The sequence below is a fragment of the Poeciliopsis prolifica genome, unplaced genomic scaffold (genome assembly GCF_027474105.1).
Source record: "Poeciliopsis prolifica strain line A6 unplaced genomic scaffold, Auburn_PproV2 SCAFFOLD035, whole genome shotgun sequence".
NCBI lineage: Eukaryota > Metazoa > Chordata > Actinopteri > Cyprinodontiformes > Poeciliidae > Poeciliopsis > Poeciliopsis prolifica.
The window spans coordinates 3,583,101-3,597,818 of NW_026562410.1; the positions used below are offsets into that span (position 1 = coordinate 3,583,101).

The 14,718-nt window shown below is 40.8% G+C and overlaps 2 long non-coding RNA genes across 2 annotated transcripts; one reads left to right on the forward strand and one right to left on the reverse strand.

The window, feature by feature from the left end:
- Positions 1-4,479: 4,479 nt before the first annotated feature.
- LOC129374307 (uncharacterized) lies at positions 4,480-11,326 on the reverse strand. Its single transcript, XR_008607486.1, has 3 exons — positions 11,177-11,326; positions 9,665-9,838; positions 4,480-4,619 (listed from the first exon to the last, which is right to left on the reverse strand). It is a non-coding gene; the product is annotated as an uncharacterized LOC129374307 (long non-coding RNA).
- Positions 11,327-13,710: 2,384 nt separating this feature from the next.
- LOC129374303 (uncharacterized) lies at positions 13,711-14,416 on the forward strand. Its single transcript, XR_008607485.1, has 3 exons — positions 13,711-13,786; positions 13,969-14,061; positions 14,255-14,416. It is a non-coding gene; the product is annotated as an uncharacterized LOC129374303 (long non-coding RNA).
- The last annotated feature ends 302 nt before the right edge of the window (positions 14,417-14,718 follow it).

Below are 14,718 nucleotides of genomic sequence, written 5' to 3' on the forward strand. Positions count from 1 at the left end.
AATTCACACGCGAATACGCCAGTTCGCGCGAGAAGTCATTAAAAGTCACGTCAGCTTAGCCAGGACGCTAGCGTTCATCGTCTAACAGTCGCGAGGAGACTTCGGCAGGTGTTGGCCCGTGATGTGTTTAGGGGAAATTGTAGTCGGCAGTTTAACGGACGAGCTATGAAGTAAACACCTTGAAATGTTTCATTAACTATTTCCGAAAAAAAACAACAACAAATACAAACAGTCATTCTCGTACTACTTCCTGGTGTCTTCTTTATCTGTAGTGACGTTGTTGTCCTGTTGGTCACGTGACTCATGTGACGAGGAAAAGTGAAACATGTCTCGGTTGAAAAAAAAATAATTCAGGCCAAAAATTTTTTTTTTTTTAATTACCGTGTTTCTGTAAAGCAAATTAATGTTTCTGCAATTTTATGGTTTTGGACTTTGACTCATGAAGACACTTTAATTGAAGTACTCCACTGTAGGTTTTGGCTCCATGTTTAATTGTCCTGCTGGAAGTTGAGGCCTTCCCTGCCTTGCTGCCTCTCACAGGTTTCCTCGCACGGCTCCTCTATTTAGCTGCATTCAGTTTTCCATCATTCTGACCAGCTTCCCTGTCCAAGACGGAGAAGAAAAACCCCCAAAATATACTGCTGCCACAACCATGTGTCAATGGCGATTTTAAGTATGTTGTGCAGTTGTGGTTTCCCTCCACCCGTAGCTGGGCCTGTCACGATAGCCGTTTGCTGGACGGCTAACTGTCCCCTGAATTGCTGCGACAAGCAACATTGTTGTTTTGAGAGCATTTCCAAGGACAGTGGCAGAGTAATGCAAGTTTTCCCCCTGAAAGACCAGTAAATGTTAGTTTTGTAAAGAACATTTAACACTGGAAGTGGAAGACTTTTTAAATATGCAAAACAAATAAGAAAATGTCCAAATAATAAATAAAAGCCATACACAACCAAAACTGTAAATAAAAGGCATTATGAAGTCACTTTAAACAAAATTGAGCTTCAAGAAAATATTTATTATCAGAATGGAAATGATCAAGTTAACCTCAATTTATTGTGCAACTCACTGAATTAATTAAGTGAACTGTATTGGATAACTTGGAGATCTTCTGCAGGAAGTTGGGAGGGGGTGGGTACATCGGAGGAAAGACGTGCATGCCACACATTTCAGATTTTTAAAAAAAAATTGATGACCAATGTTGAAAAGAGTGAATACTTTTTCCTTCGACGTTATTTTCAGCTACATTTCGTTGCCACATTGTGGCCACGAGGAGTCGAAATGCGAATTCGGGAATTGTGAAAAGGCCTCGGGGCGCTGGGGCTGTTTATCGCATCTGCTCCCAACCAAGAAGTTCAAACATCGCACACATCCTGCTCGGACTCCGGCGCTGCTTCACACGTAAGACCAAATGGGCGACTAAGACAAACAAACCTCAAAACAAATTAAGAAAAGGCTGGTTCTTCTCACGCACGAGCAGAGCGTGATTCACCTCCCGAAATCTGGAACCAGTCATCTCTGAGTAACAACCTGCCGGGGTGATTTGTCAAGTCCGGGGGTGGCTGTGTGTGTGGGGGGGGGGGATGGAGGGGTGGAGAAGGGGACAGAGGAAAATTGCTCAAAATTTAGACAAACTTCCCAATGTGGTGTCATTAAAAAGCCCTGAGCCTAAAAAGCGGGCGTTCGGGGTCGGAGGGAAGAGGATAAGACGAGAGGCGCGTCTCTGTGTGTGGCGGGTGTTCATAAAGTGTTATTCAGGAAAAAAAAAAAGAGAGAGAGGGAGAAGAAAACCACCTGAAAGGCTTGAGAAACACAATGACACATCAAAAGGGAGAAACCTGAAGAACGTCGGTATAATGAGCTTCAGTGAATTAAGCTCAGATCCCGAAAGGAACAAAGTGCGTTAAAGGGTGTGAGAGAGCCAAAGAGTGAGGCACAGTGATGGGGACCTGCATGCGTTCACGCGCTTTAGAGGGAACACGCTGCGAGGTAAACACACACACCATGGGACTCGGGTGGCCTTCGAGTAGGTGAAGGATTTTCTCTGATTAAATATAATCTGAGAAAATGCACAAGACACTGTAAGCTCCCTGAGAGTAAGGGAAGCGAATGTGATTTTTGTGAGAGAGACAGAGAGTAAAGAAGACTGAAGACTTTAACGCATCTTGATAAGGGATGCTAAATTTCCATGTTGAAGAAAATATGAAACAGACAGAGCAATGCCACTTAAAGGTCATATTGTGTTTAACTTGGTGTACAGTATCATCCAGCAGCAGCAATTACTGTTCAATATATTTGGTTTTAATTGTTTAGCTGGAGTTTGCCATATGTGCCCAACAGAGGGGGGGGAAAAATCTATCAAATATCATCCAGCACTAAAGTAATGACTGAATAAATCACTGCAATTTTTCATCTCCACTTTATTAAATGTGAAGTTACCTTTGGTTACAGTAATTTTTTTCGAGTGAAATTTAAAAAACAAATAGATTTTACCCATTAAAACAGGTTAAAAAAAACCCAACAGGCAGGAGACGATAAATATAGACTGAAAACTTGAAAACCAGTTTGTTGCGACGATATCTTAGTCTGGTTGACTCTGGGAACCTTTGTGAATTACTTTTAAGTTCTGGCAAACATTAAAACTTTCAGACTGGAAGTGATTTCTCAAAAGCGTAGCAAAAGAAATGCTAATAATCCCTTCAAACATCCAATGGACTTTTGCTTAAGAACACGTGAAAAAGATTGCAAAACTGCTTGGGTCCTTGGAGGGAATTTAGAAAAAAAAAATTAGAATGACAAAAGACTTGAATCATACTGTATCATAATTTACAAAAAAAAAAAAAAAAAAAATCAAATCTGGGTTGACAAACACAGTTATTTCCACGAATATAAATATTGACCAACTCTCTAAGTTATCCAGTTTTAATTAACCTTTGCAGAATCAATGAAAACAGACTGAGCGCAGACCAATTTGCAAGAGAAACAGTCATCTGTGCTCTGTGTGCTCGGTAAGTGCTGAAACCCATTAACTGTGTGGGGTAACACGTTTCTGCTTTCCTTCTCCTGTTTTATGAGACATCATAACTCTCCGCTCCAAACAATATGAGACTAACTCACTAAAGTATAAGCAAGAGCTTTGAAGTCGCGAGGCGGCCGTAGTTTGGAAAGTCAAACAGGCTGCAGTGAGTGACAGGCTCTCGTATGTGTTTATTCACATGTGTGAGTCGTGGCGGCGTTGAGGGTCCGGGGGGAGAAGAACATCAAGATGTGAAATGAACACCGACTGGACAGTGGGTGCAATAGGAGTTAATGATCACAGCTTATTGATTTTAGACTGAAATGAATTGAGCTTCATCACCAAAGCACACTTGGGCCCCTTTGGTTTTGCTTTGTAATTCAGTTTTGAACTGATTGTACTCGTTTGGGCTACAGTGCAGCTTTGCCAGGGATTCAGAAACGTGGGATTTACAAATCAAATATCAGATCCTGATAAAAGTGCTTTCAAGCGATTGGCATAGGAGTCCCTGCCCAAAATCAACTCGTAAAAACCTTCTGTTGTTCTGCTGTCTGTCATTCTTACAGATCCCATCTTAGCGTTATTGTTAGGAAGAGCAGTCATTTGAATTGTAACAACTTTTCCTTCAAAGGCTCTCCCATTCTTCATAAGAAGTATCAAAATTGCAGTCGCGTGACGGAAATTGCGTCATCTTGTTCGTCGGGAGGTTTCCTTCTCATCTTCTCGACACCAGGTTGAACCAGGGGCGCCACCAGGAACTTTGGCCCCCCATGATGAAAAGCGTAATTCGGCCCCCCCGCCCTTCACAGCTGCTGTTACAATTTCTTGCATCTATCTGACCCGTCAAAAGCATCACAACTTCAAAGACGCTTACTTTCTTTGGTCCAATAGTGACACAAGCACAATATTCACTGCTAGTGAATTTTACATGCAACAGTCCTTTTTTATTATTAGTTTTAGCTCATTGAAATGTTTCTCCCCACCAGCAGCCGTCAAAAGCAAAGTGCAAAATATACATGAAGAATAGACCCACTCTTGCTGATTGTCGCTGACGAGATTTAGGGCGGCCATCTTGGAGGGGTCGACCGCTCCTCTCAGCGTTATGTGTTTGACAGGAGCAATGATGCATCAGTGCATTTAATCAATCATACCGAACAGATTTTCACAATTAGTTTTGCTGTAAAGCTTATTTAAACAGCTATCAGTTGGGTTTACAAGAATTTTTTAAAAGCATTTTTGAATTGACTCATAAATATTCCTAGTGGGGAAAACAGAATAGATTAGGAATAAAGTGTTCTCATATTGATGTATGATGAGCATCGTATAAAGCACACAACCACTCATAATTTTTCAAAATATATTCTTTAGCCTTGTCAATACATATTTATATAAATATGCAAACACAAAATTATACAATCATAGAGAAACAAGGATAATACCGAATTATATTTATATGTACAGGCTTACATACTTAATATCTACAGTTTTCCAGCCGAGGAGTCGTAGCTGATGAGAGATTCAGCTGAGATTCATCCGTGCCGTGCAGCGAGTCCGTCTCTCCTGAAACACATTTTCACTTCTTCCTCAGTTGGTGTCTTTATGAAACCTTCAAAACACAAAGCGGGAGATTTGGGAAGTACCTTACTCTTAACATAGTAAAAGAATCACATATAAATAGTAGTCTTTGTCACCTGTGTAAACTTTGCTGGTCAATTGCCCATTTGTGACACGAATAAATCTGAATCTAAATAATGTATATTATGTTGTTTTATTCCTAAAGTAGCACTCTTCTGTAGCATAATCTAAATCAATGTTGCGGAATAACTAAAACTTTTTAAGATTTACAAAATCTCGGTTAGCCTTCATTGTTGGGGCCGAACTCCAGTGTTACACCAAGTACTATAGCTAAGATTAGCTGGCGTTTTGCAGGTGGACAAAAATGCAGTAAAGTAATATTCTATTCACTAAATATAAATGGTAATATGTCCTTCTTACTTGTGAAAAGGTTTCTCCTGAGAACTCACTTAAATAGTTCATCGATCTGAATAAAAATATCGCACAGTCCTGAGGCTTCTTCTGCAACAATTTTAAAAGCACTATATGGTTAATTTTGTAAATGACAGGGCCCCCCTTTTTTTTTTTTTTTTTTTTTTTTGTGGGAGGGCCCCCTGTCTGTTAAGGGGCCCTTGGCGCCCCTGGGTTGAGTCTTCTGTGATTGATCAAATGTTTTTTATGCAGGAATGTGCTTGGACATCTATGAAGGTATTCCGCTTCAGCTTGTCTGCTTCCATTGTCCAAGTCTTTGTATCTGCAGATGACACAATCGCTTCTCAACTTGTACCATTTTCTGCAAAATACTTCTAAAAATTGTCAAATGGCATTTTCATGCTCAGTCAACGCTAACTCCTCTAAATCAGTGAATGGGATACTTGAATTCAATGGGAGGAATATTTGTTCAGGAAACAACACCTGACAACTGTGTCAAAATCGATAGTCAGCACGCTAGCATTAGCTTTTCAGCAAACTACTACATGAAAATAATGTTTTCATTTGTGATTGAATCAGATGCAATGTTAGAAACTGTTGTCCTGCAGAGACTCCATTGTGATAAAAAAAAGAAGATATTGCAATACTATCAGTGAGTGAGATAACCAGGGTGCAAACACAACGCTAATATAGGTCGTGTCTGTTGGCTGAAGTCATTTTTACGAGTTTAATGTAGTATCTTAAATGCATCTGGTATTAGTGACAAACATCTGGTTGACTTGTCCATTTTCTGAAAATCTCTTTGGGAAAAAGAAAATCAGAAATCCTTTCAAACAGATTCCCATCTGAAATCGGGTGCGGCTCATAAATGACCTCCAGTGCCAAAGTCAACAGATTGACTTTGGCTTGATCATTTATGTCAGAACACACGCATATTTGCAATTCTGCATCTTATCTGCATCCAATTCATTTCACGGTGTTATGAATTTGCTTTTCCAGACATAATATCTCAATAATGGCTGCCAGCTGCTGTTTAGCGGCATTTGATTATTTTACTATTAGTCCCATTTTTATTCCCCCAACAATTTCAGTTATTGTTACTTAACATGATTAAAGGAGGAACTGTCTTGAAAATTGGTTTATGTTATGGTCTAAGATCTGAAAGCGACCCCAGTGTGGAGTTTCCACGTCCAAACAAACGTCTCTGCAGCTCGGGATCGGGGGTTTGGGGGTGAGGGTGGGGGGGGGGGGATTTAAGTGGCGAACACTTTGCAGGCCCAGACAATTTTCAAGACCATTTCCAAACTTGAGAAGGAGCGGCCTGTGAATAATTGTGCTGTTCTTCATGCTTGTGATAACAATGTTATTCTAAAGAGGTGAAAGTGGCATAAATGCTAGAAAAGAAGCACTTAGGAGGCTAAAAAGACTTGTGAAAAACTCCACACGCTAAGTTGATGCCGAACGCCCCCTTTCCTTTTTGTGAGCGGATTCATTTCGGCCAAAAACAGCAGCAGAGTTTCAACTTTTCTCCCTTATGCATGGGCCATGCAGAGATAAATGCTACTGACCGTTTGATTGGTTTGGATTAGAACAGGAGGGAGACATTAGGAGTAGACAAACCAATTATTTACCCACCCACACTGCAGAGAAAAATACACCAGGCAAGAACAAACCGCACACAAACTGCACACAAACTGCATACTATTCATGACTCGGTTGGAAGATAACACAGAAGATAACACACTAAACGATGTGAATCAACTACTTGTATACGTATAAATTTTATGTTCATAAAGACATAAAAGGTCACATCTCTTATGTCAGGCAAACTTAGCAAATGCTTTGGAAGGTTTGTGATGATGTGGGGCTGTGATTTATCTTAAATTAACTACATTCAGGTTCAAACTAAGGCTTTCCTCTTTGAGAAACTGTACATTTACACTATAATCTCTGTCATGCTAGAAAATATTCAGATCACATATAAATTTTCTTTGCAAGGCTTGTTGGATTTGCTTCACGGATGGAGGGACTTGTAACTCCTGTCCTCTGGATGAGGAGCGAGTCTTTAGACATACTGAATCAGGACTTATTCTCCAGATGCCACAAACAACTCGAGAGGGGATTTCAGAGAGGGAGAGAGAAAAAAACATCTCCACTTTCTTACTGCAAAACTTCCAATATGTCCATCACATTTTATTTTACTTCTTTGCTGCGTTTTTGATCACAACGTAGCTCCCTAAAAGTCTTTGTGTCACCTTGTATCATACGCTGCACTTCACTTGTTTATCTCTGTTCCTTTGTGAAAAATATTCTTTATGTGCAAAATAAGGAGCCTTAAACAAACAAACAAAAAAAAACAAGTCTCCCTTTTCTTCGACGACGTCTGGATTTCAGCGACTGTTTCTGAGCGGAGAGGAGAGTGGCGTGTCCTGTAATATGCTTTTTGACCCAACGCCGGTAACCACAAGTCCAGGGCGCCTACCCACTGGTATAATTGAATTCTGTGCCCTACGTTTCATATCTCCAAACAGAACGTGGTCTCAGGGGAGACACAAGTCAAAGCATTACTCACTCTAGCAATGACTCACTTAAGGTAGTGACAGTTTTCAAGTCCAGAAACGTTCCTCAGAAGGAAATGACTGCAAACCTAATAAGACATCACTCTTCAAAAAGTCATTTAAAACAATAATACATGCATGTCTCGTCAAACGTTTGGCCCACTGTTTGTTTTAGTTTATTCACAAGACAATCTGGGAGCCTGGTGTCAAAAATGTAAACGTCAGAACAGCACATTATATTCAGTCTGTTTTCCTTTTTTTTGTATTTATTCAGTTCTTGTCATTTATCATATTGTACCACAAATCTCCAATAAAAGTGCAGCAGAACTTTTAATCTTTTTGGTAACTTTGCTTCTATATTGTATTTTGAAATTTACTCAGCATCGAACAGGCCGACCAGAGTAAAGTTTCTGACTTTCCCTTGCAAATTGAAAGCTAACTAGTAGGAGTAGCATGCAGTCATGGAGGAAAACAAATTTTGTAAATAAAAGGCATAAATTAATGAAAGCCTGTCTTGAACTCCTTGGCTCTGTTGGAACCGTTTGGAGATAGACCCTTCACTTTCCATGTGACTTGACACAAGCACATGACGCAAGGTCTATCGGACTATGAATTGGTAACGCTGGTGTGATGAAACTTGGGATGAACCACCAGTTTTGGGATAAATTTGAGCAGAAACTGTAAGCCAAGCCATCTTGTCCAACGTCAGTGTCTGACCTCACAGATGCTCTCTTGGTAGAGTGACTAAAAATTCCCACAAACACACTTCATAGCCACGTAGACAGCCTACTAAGAAGAGATAGAGATAGCCACAAAGACCGGTTTGAAGCCATCGATACATCATTGTCAAAAGGGTCAACAATAATTCAAGATCAACACCGACTGCAATCTTTTGTTGTTGCTGAATCAATAATTTAAAACACAGAATCCCTGAAAACAATCAAAATAAATGTGTCATCTTAAGCTTGGACTTAAAAAAAAACAAAAAAACAACCCAGTCTGAGTTTGAATGTCTGTTTGGGTGGGTGTCTAAGTTTAGGTCTTTATTAGAGGAAAAGGGGTTTCGTCTGTGCTCTCAGGGCCCTTGTCTTTCTTCATTCAGTTGTTGTGTGAGTCAGCGTGAGCAGACAAAGACAGGACAGTCTGTATGAACTGAATAATGCATCAGGATTTCCACTCTTCCCTCCCTCGTATCTCATTTCTCATCCTCATCCCCATCACTCACCCGAGCCTCGCATCTTTAAATCGTCTGTTTGTTTTCCTAATACTCACCCAGGTGCACGACCTTTGTTCCACGTCTCCCTGTCCACCATCAATCCGCAGCATCACCCCGTCACTCTCCCTGCCCTTCTCTCCTCCCTTTTATCACTCAGCCCCTCTGAAGCCCACTCATGTGGAACGCGGCGGGGTGAAAATGCTGCTCTTTCAGCGCAGCCTCCGCACGCAACAGCAGAGGGATCGTGTGCGAAAGACCGGCGGACGCGATGCACCCCAAAGCGACTGCGGACAGGAGCCAAAGAGGAGTGAAACGGTGCAGTGGAGGGGTTGTGCAAACCACAGGTCATCCAAGGGTCTGAACTGACTTGAAACGATGGCAACGTCTCACACCGGTGAGATTTGTTTTCATCGCTAGAGTCAAAGAAGCAGGTCATGGTGAGAGGGCTGACACTCAACATTGATATTAGACACATTGATCTCTTGATATTAATAAATATTTTTATTCTAACAGGTCTGGGAGGGGAATCCAGACATCTTTCTCCCTAGCAACCCTTTAAAATATTTAAAATTATGCCACACATAGGAAGCGTCCGCAACAGATCTTTGGATTTCAGCCAAATGCAGTTATAGATTTACGCCAGCAGGTGGCGTGTCCTGTAATAAGAAATAAGTTTTTTCACCGTACCAAAACACCAAATGTTACGTCTGATGTTCACTATGTAAATCACTTGCACAACTTTAAAATATTAGCTTAGAATTCTTTATTTACATCGTCACTTACCCAATATTGTGAGAAATCAATTGCAGGGCGATATGCTTTTTGACATTTTTCCTATCATGACGAGATTGCGGTTCACATTTTCAACCTCAGAAAGTACAGTAATCTGACCTTGTCCCTCTCCTACAGGAGCTGGAAGCAGCGTCGTTCTGGACGTACGTCGTTCAAGCTAAGCCCCGCTAGCCGACGCCAGAAGTGAACTTTTATCCTGGATCTTGTTCTTCACCATAAGTTGGTTGAGAACGTCAATAGTGCAGTAAGCTGAAGATGGCAGAAGCGCATCGTCTGCAAAAAGATGCACAAAGAAGATGTGTCCATAAGGTTCTGATACGGGACATATTAATCCACCGATACACATCCAGATATTACTGACGAACACCACAAATGTGATCAGGGACCCTGTCAGCTCCTAGTTTGCCTGTCCAAGGATCCGGTAGTCCTCGAAACCTTCCCATACTCTCACACTATGTTGCATAAAACAGCTTATGATATGGCCATACGACTTCACCAGATGCAAAAAGAACACATGGACAGCACAACCAAACCACCATGACGCTGTGTGCAGTTTCTCTGGGGTAAAGATTGAGTTCACAGTCGAGATGAAAGTCACAAAGCTCCTACTTGTTTCCAGGCTTGAATGTCAATTCCACCACCCTGACATAGACTGAGAAGCGTGAACTCTTGGCATGTGGGGAACATTCTTCGTCTCCTTCTGTTAAAGATTGGGACCAACACTTCAAAGATGTTTCAGCAGGTATAGAACAACAACAATGAATATATCAACTCAGTAAAAGCTAGGAACCTTAAAAAGACTTCTGATTGGGACAGCGTCTGTATAGGATCAAGAGTTCAGGTTTGTGTCAAGTTACCCTGTTGAGTGGTAGCGCCAATGCTAAGGTCATACTTGCTAGCAAATTGAACATGACTCATTTCCAGGTGATATATCATATATATGTATATCAGTACAGGTTTAAAATGTATATATTTTTAGTAATTTTTTTATGCTTCACTGACCAATCAATGACTATTTTAGTACACAGTTTTCTTTATGTTTGGTAGCACTTATTCCAATTTAATTAGCAGGCAGTGTATGAAAACATGAATAAAGACGACAGCAAAATAAATGAAAAGTAACTTTACCAGACACAATGTAGTGGAAAACAATGAAATTGGTAGCATTGCTCCCAATGTACACGCAGTATTCAAAACTTAATAGGACATAATATTTTACAAATTGCCCCTCAATTTCTCATATTCAAACTAGAAGAACACAATAAGAAAATGTTTCATTTCTATTTTAAAAAATCTCTCCAAAATGGTGCAAATTGTTCTACCGGTTTTCTTAGTTATTTTTTTATTTTTTTTCACTTTCTGGAGAAGCGACCCAACGGAGGATTGATCGAGCGTGGCGAACAAAAAACAAACAAAGCCGAGCAGCTCTCCGTTCACTGGAAACGTCTCCTGATGAAATCTGTTGCTCAGAAATCCCTGAGCATATTTCTTCTAAACGATTCAAAGTGGTGATTGCAGGGAGAGGAGGAGGATTGGGCTTAAATAACAGCCATCACTCATTCTCTTTTGATTTTCAAGGCTCTGTCCCAAAAGGCCGTCCAGCAGACTCACCTTCCCTCCTGCCCTGGAGCCATTCTGCACACCTCCGCTCTGATTTTCGGTGGCGGTCCAGTAATGAAGCCGCTCAGCCTGTGATGTATGTTCCTCCGAGGCTGCGGGCCGTGTGGGCCGAGCTGCTGAGCCAGCGAAGGCCTCTCCATTACAGACGGGTTAACGTCTTGTGTCAAGCTTTTGGTCGGCATGGCTGCAGTTGTGATAACAACGTAATGACTTTCTGCCTCTGATTACCAAAGGCTCCGAAACGCGTGGGATCAAAGTAAATTAAACAGAGTAGCACCTTCAGCTAGACAAATAAACGTCCTTAGAAGTGGTGCATGATGGGAGGATTACTCATATTTTTCCTTCTAATTGGGACAATACATCATTTATTTTTAGCACAGACGGGGCCAAACGCAGAGGTCCAGATTACTGACAAATGATGGAGGGGAGGGCGAAAGGGGAGCCGGGGAAAATTCAGTAAATCTGAAAACTATACATTGATTCAAAAGAAATATTTTTATTAGAGTGCCTGTGTTCTTTTTAAGCGTTTATTTCAAGTAGCACGAAGGGGGAAAAAAATCTGTCGAAAATCTATTTTTTTTCAACCGAAACGCAAGTCTTTCCGTTTGGATCCAGGGTCTCGGGTTCAAGTGAGTGCATGTGTGTGTGTGTCTATTTGTGAGTGCATTTAAGAAGGCGCAGGTGTCTGAGTGTGTGTGGTCCCACAGCGGAGGTGCCGGTCGTATTTGGAGGTCTTTTTTGAGAGAGGAGGCCTCTCGCAAGAACCGTCACTGCCAGGGTTAATATCTGCTTCCCATCTTTTCCAAGTGGCCCATGAAGAACCGCGGGTTTCCCCACATTTCATTTTCAAAAACAGGCGGGGAGGTGGAAGAAAGCCTGTTCTTATAAAATTACGAGTGCTCGAAAAGATCTAATGTGGTCTTAATTGTCTCGCCGCATTTGACAATTGGTGTAGAAGGAGGGAACGCTTTGGGGCTCGAGTGTGTGAGAGAGAGGGGGGTTCAAGTATGTTTCAAATTACAATGGGACCTCTAAAGATAATGTGCTCGGCTTTGTTTTCTACAACAGGACAAGGAGATGCAAGGCTTGTGAGGTGCCTTTTTTTTCTTTTCTTTTCTGCTTTTTTGAAGGAAGGAAGTACAAAAACGAGAAGTTTGAATCGGGAGCAGACGGAGAAAGAAGCTTGTATTTTGTGTTTTGTGTGATGAGTTTCCTCCAAGCCTCACAGTAATCACGTGAAAGAAGCAGACACTGGCGCTGACTTGAATCGCGAAACAAAACAACAGCCTAAAGTGACAAAAAAAGAACAAAAACAAAATATTAACAAAAGATTTATAAAAAAAAAAAAAGTTATGTTTTGTGGTTTATGTTGACAATCACATCATAAGAGTCCTATTGCGGACTGCTGATTAATATGCAAGGTTATCCATCAGAAAGCCCGGCTTGCTACACTGAAAAAAGTGATTTTTGCGAGTGTTAAATATGATCCATAAAAATCATGTACATTTTAATGTATTTTTTCAGGTAGCCAATGATTGAAGAAATGTTGGGTAATTTCTACATGTGCTACCCATTCGTTAACATTAAAAACTATTAGATAGGAAATTACAGTAAAATCTACCCCCCATTCTTAAGTCCGGTGCTCCAAAGCTGCGCATGCGTCAGACCGCGTTTTTGAAAGAGAAGCGGGACAAGGAACTCTGGATCCTCTCTGCCATCGAACCGGGAGCTGAAGGTAAGCTATTAATATAGTTGTGCTGTGAATGATAGCACGAATGCAAATTCTAACATTACAAATGATTAGATACTTCACTTATATTCGATGTGCATCTCTGTAACATGCCAATACTGTACATCAAAATTTGAATTTTTCCATGGCGGCAACATGGCTGTTAACTGTCTGGACAACTGCAGGTTTGAATTGGTTCGCAGTGCTTTTGAGATTAGCCAGCATGCATGTTTGTTACCGCTGGTTTTAAGGTTAGAAACTAGTCTAACGCTAACGCTGAACTTTTGCCGGTGTGGTTAAGTTGTAACGGTCGTTAAGTATCTGCAGGTCTCTGCTCCCACGTCACGCTGCACCGAGACACGGGCACAAATAATTTGCTGAACAATTCATTAGTGTATTTTCGCCGCACATGAGAAGTTCCGTCTTAAAATACTAATAGTAATATGTCGCCAACATATGAAATGCCTGCCGTGTTTTATATTGTTGACCTGTTAGCTTTGTTAGCTAACATGGCTGCTGGAGTCGCTCTCCGCCGCGGTCTGTTTAAAAACAACATGATTTTCTCTCCAGTTCACCTGCATGTCTGCGTACGTGTGTCTATGTTGTGAAAGTTTAGCGTTATCTCATCGTTTTATAATTTTTCTTCCCCTCAAGAAACATTCATGTGAAGACTATGAGATTTTTCATTTAAAATTAGACTTTTGTCCTTTTATTCCTAGATCAAGGAAGAGTTCAGACTTATCGACAGTTTCCTTGGATTAGACATTCACTAAAGCTTTCATGCACAACACACCAGGTCTTCTGCAGCTTATGCTGCTAAACGAGGGGCTGCTGGTTCAAAGATGCACCTTCTGCTGGACACTTTAAATGACGTATGTTAATTAATTTTTTTTCAGAAATATGTCATTATTGATATACTTAAATTAAACATTGAAATAATTTGTAAAGAGTTGCTTTGTTGTGCACAAAGTTGAGCTCCTTACCAACTTAGTGTGTGTAAATCTCTCCCCACTCTCCACTAACAGTCTTTTCACTAAATTGCATCTCCCTACAGCCACAGAGCATTGAGGAAAAAAGGGATACAGTTGTCTGCTGCCTCATTAACTACTTTGGTGAAAGACCAGAAGATCTTTTCCATGACTGCCAGGTATGTCCTTGAAAACAGATGATCGATTAACTCAAGGGATCCTCTTCACTCCTTTTCCTTCTCTCATCTTTTCCTTCTATCTTCTGATCACTACCCTTTGCTCTCCTTTAGATATGTTGAAATGTATGGAAAAAGCATCTTCAATAAAATTTTAAATGTGTATCTTTTTTTATTCTTTATTTTTAACATATAGGAATGTGAGGACCACACAGACAAAACAATGAAGGTGATCGTGATGCACAACATCATGGCTGAGGAGGATCCATCAGATTGTGATTGAGGGAAACCAAGTGATGGAAGGATGTGGAAGCCGAACAAAGACGTGTACTGCTGATGGGACTCATATTTGCCCTGAACCTGGACTATCCAAGCAGCTCAAGAACACATTTGAAGCTTTTCAAAAACTTTTTTGGAAATTGATGGGGCAAAACTACTGAAGAAGGTCCACAGCCTCAAGAACAAGCTCATGCAATAGACATATATTTTCCGTCTTGTTCCAAGAGGATCTTTTGTCTGGACAGAGTTTTAAGGTAGTATAGCTTTTTTATTTGTGTTCTGTTCTGTCCTCTGCTCCACACACAGACATATATGTGGATACATAAGTACGTTGCAGCCTTTCTGAGCCCACTCCATTGTTCTCTGATTTCTCCACATTGA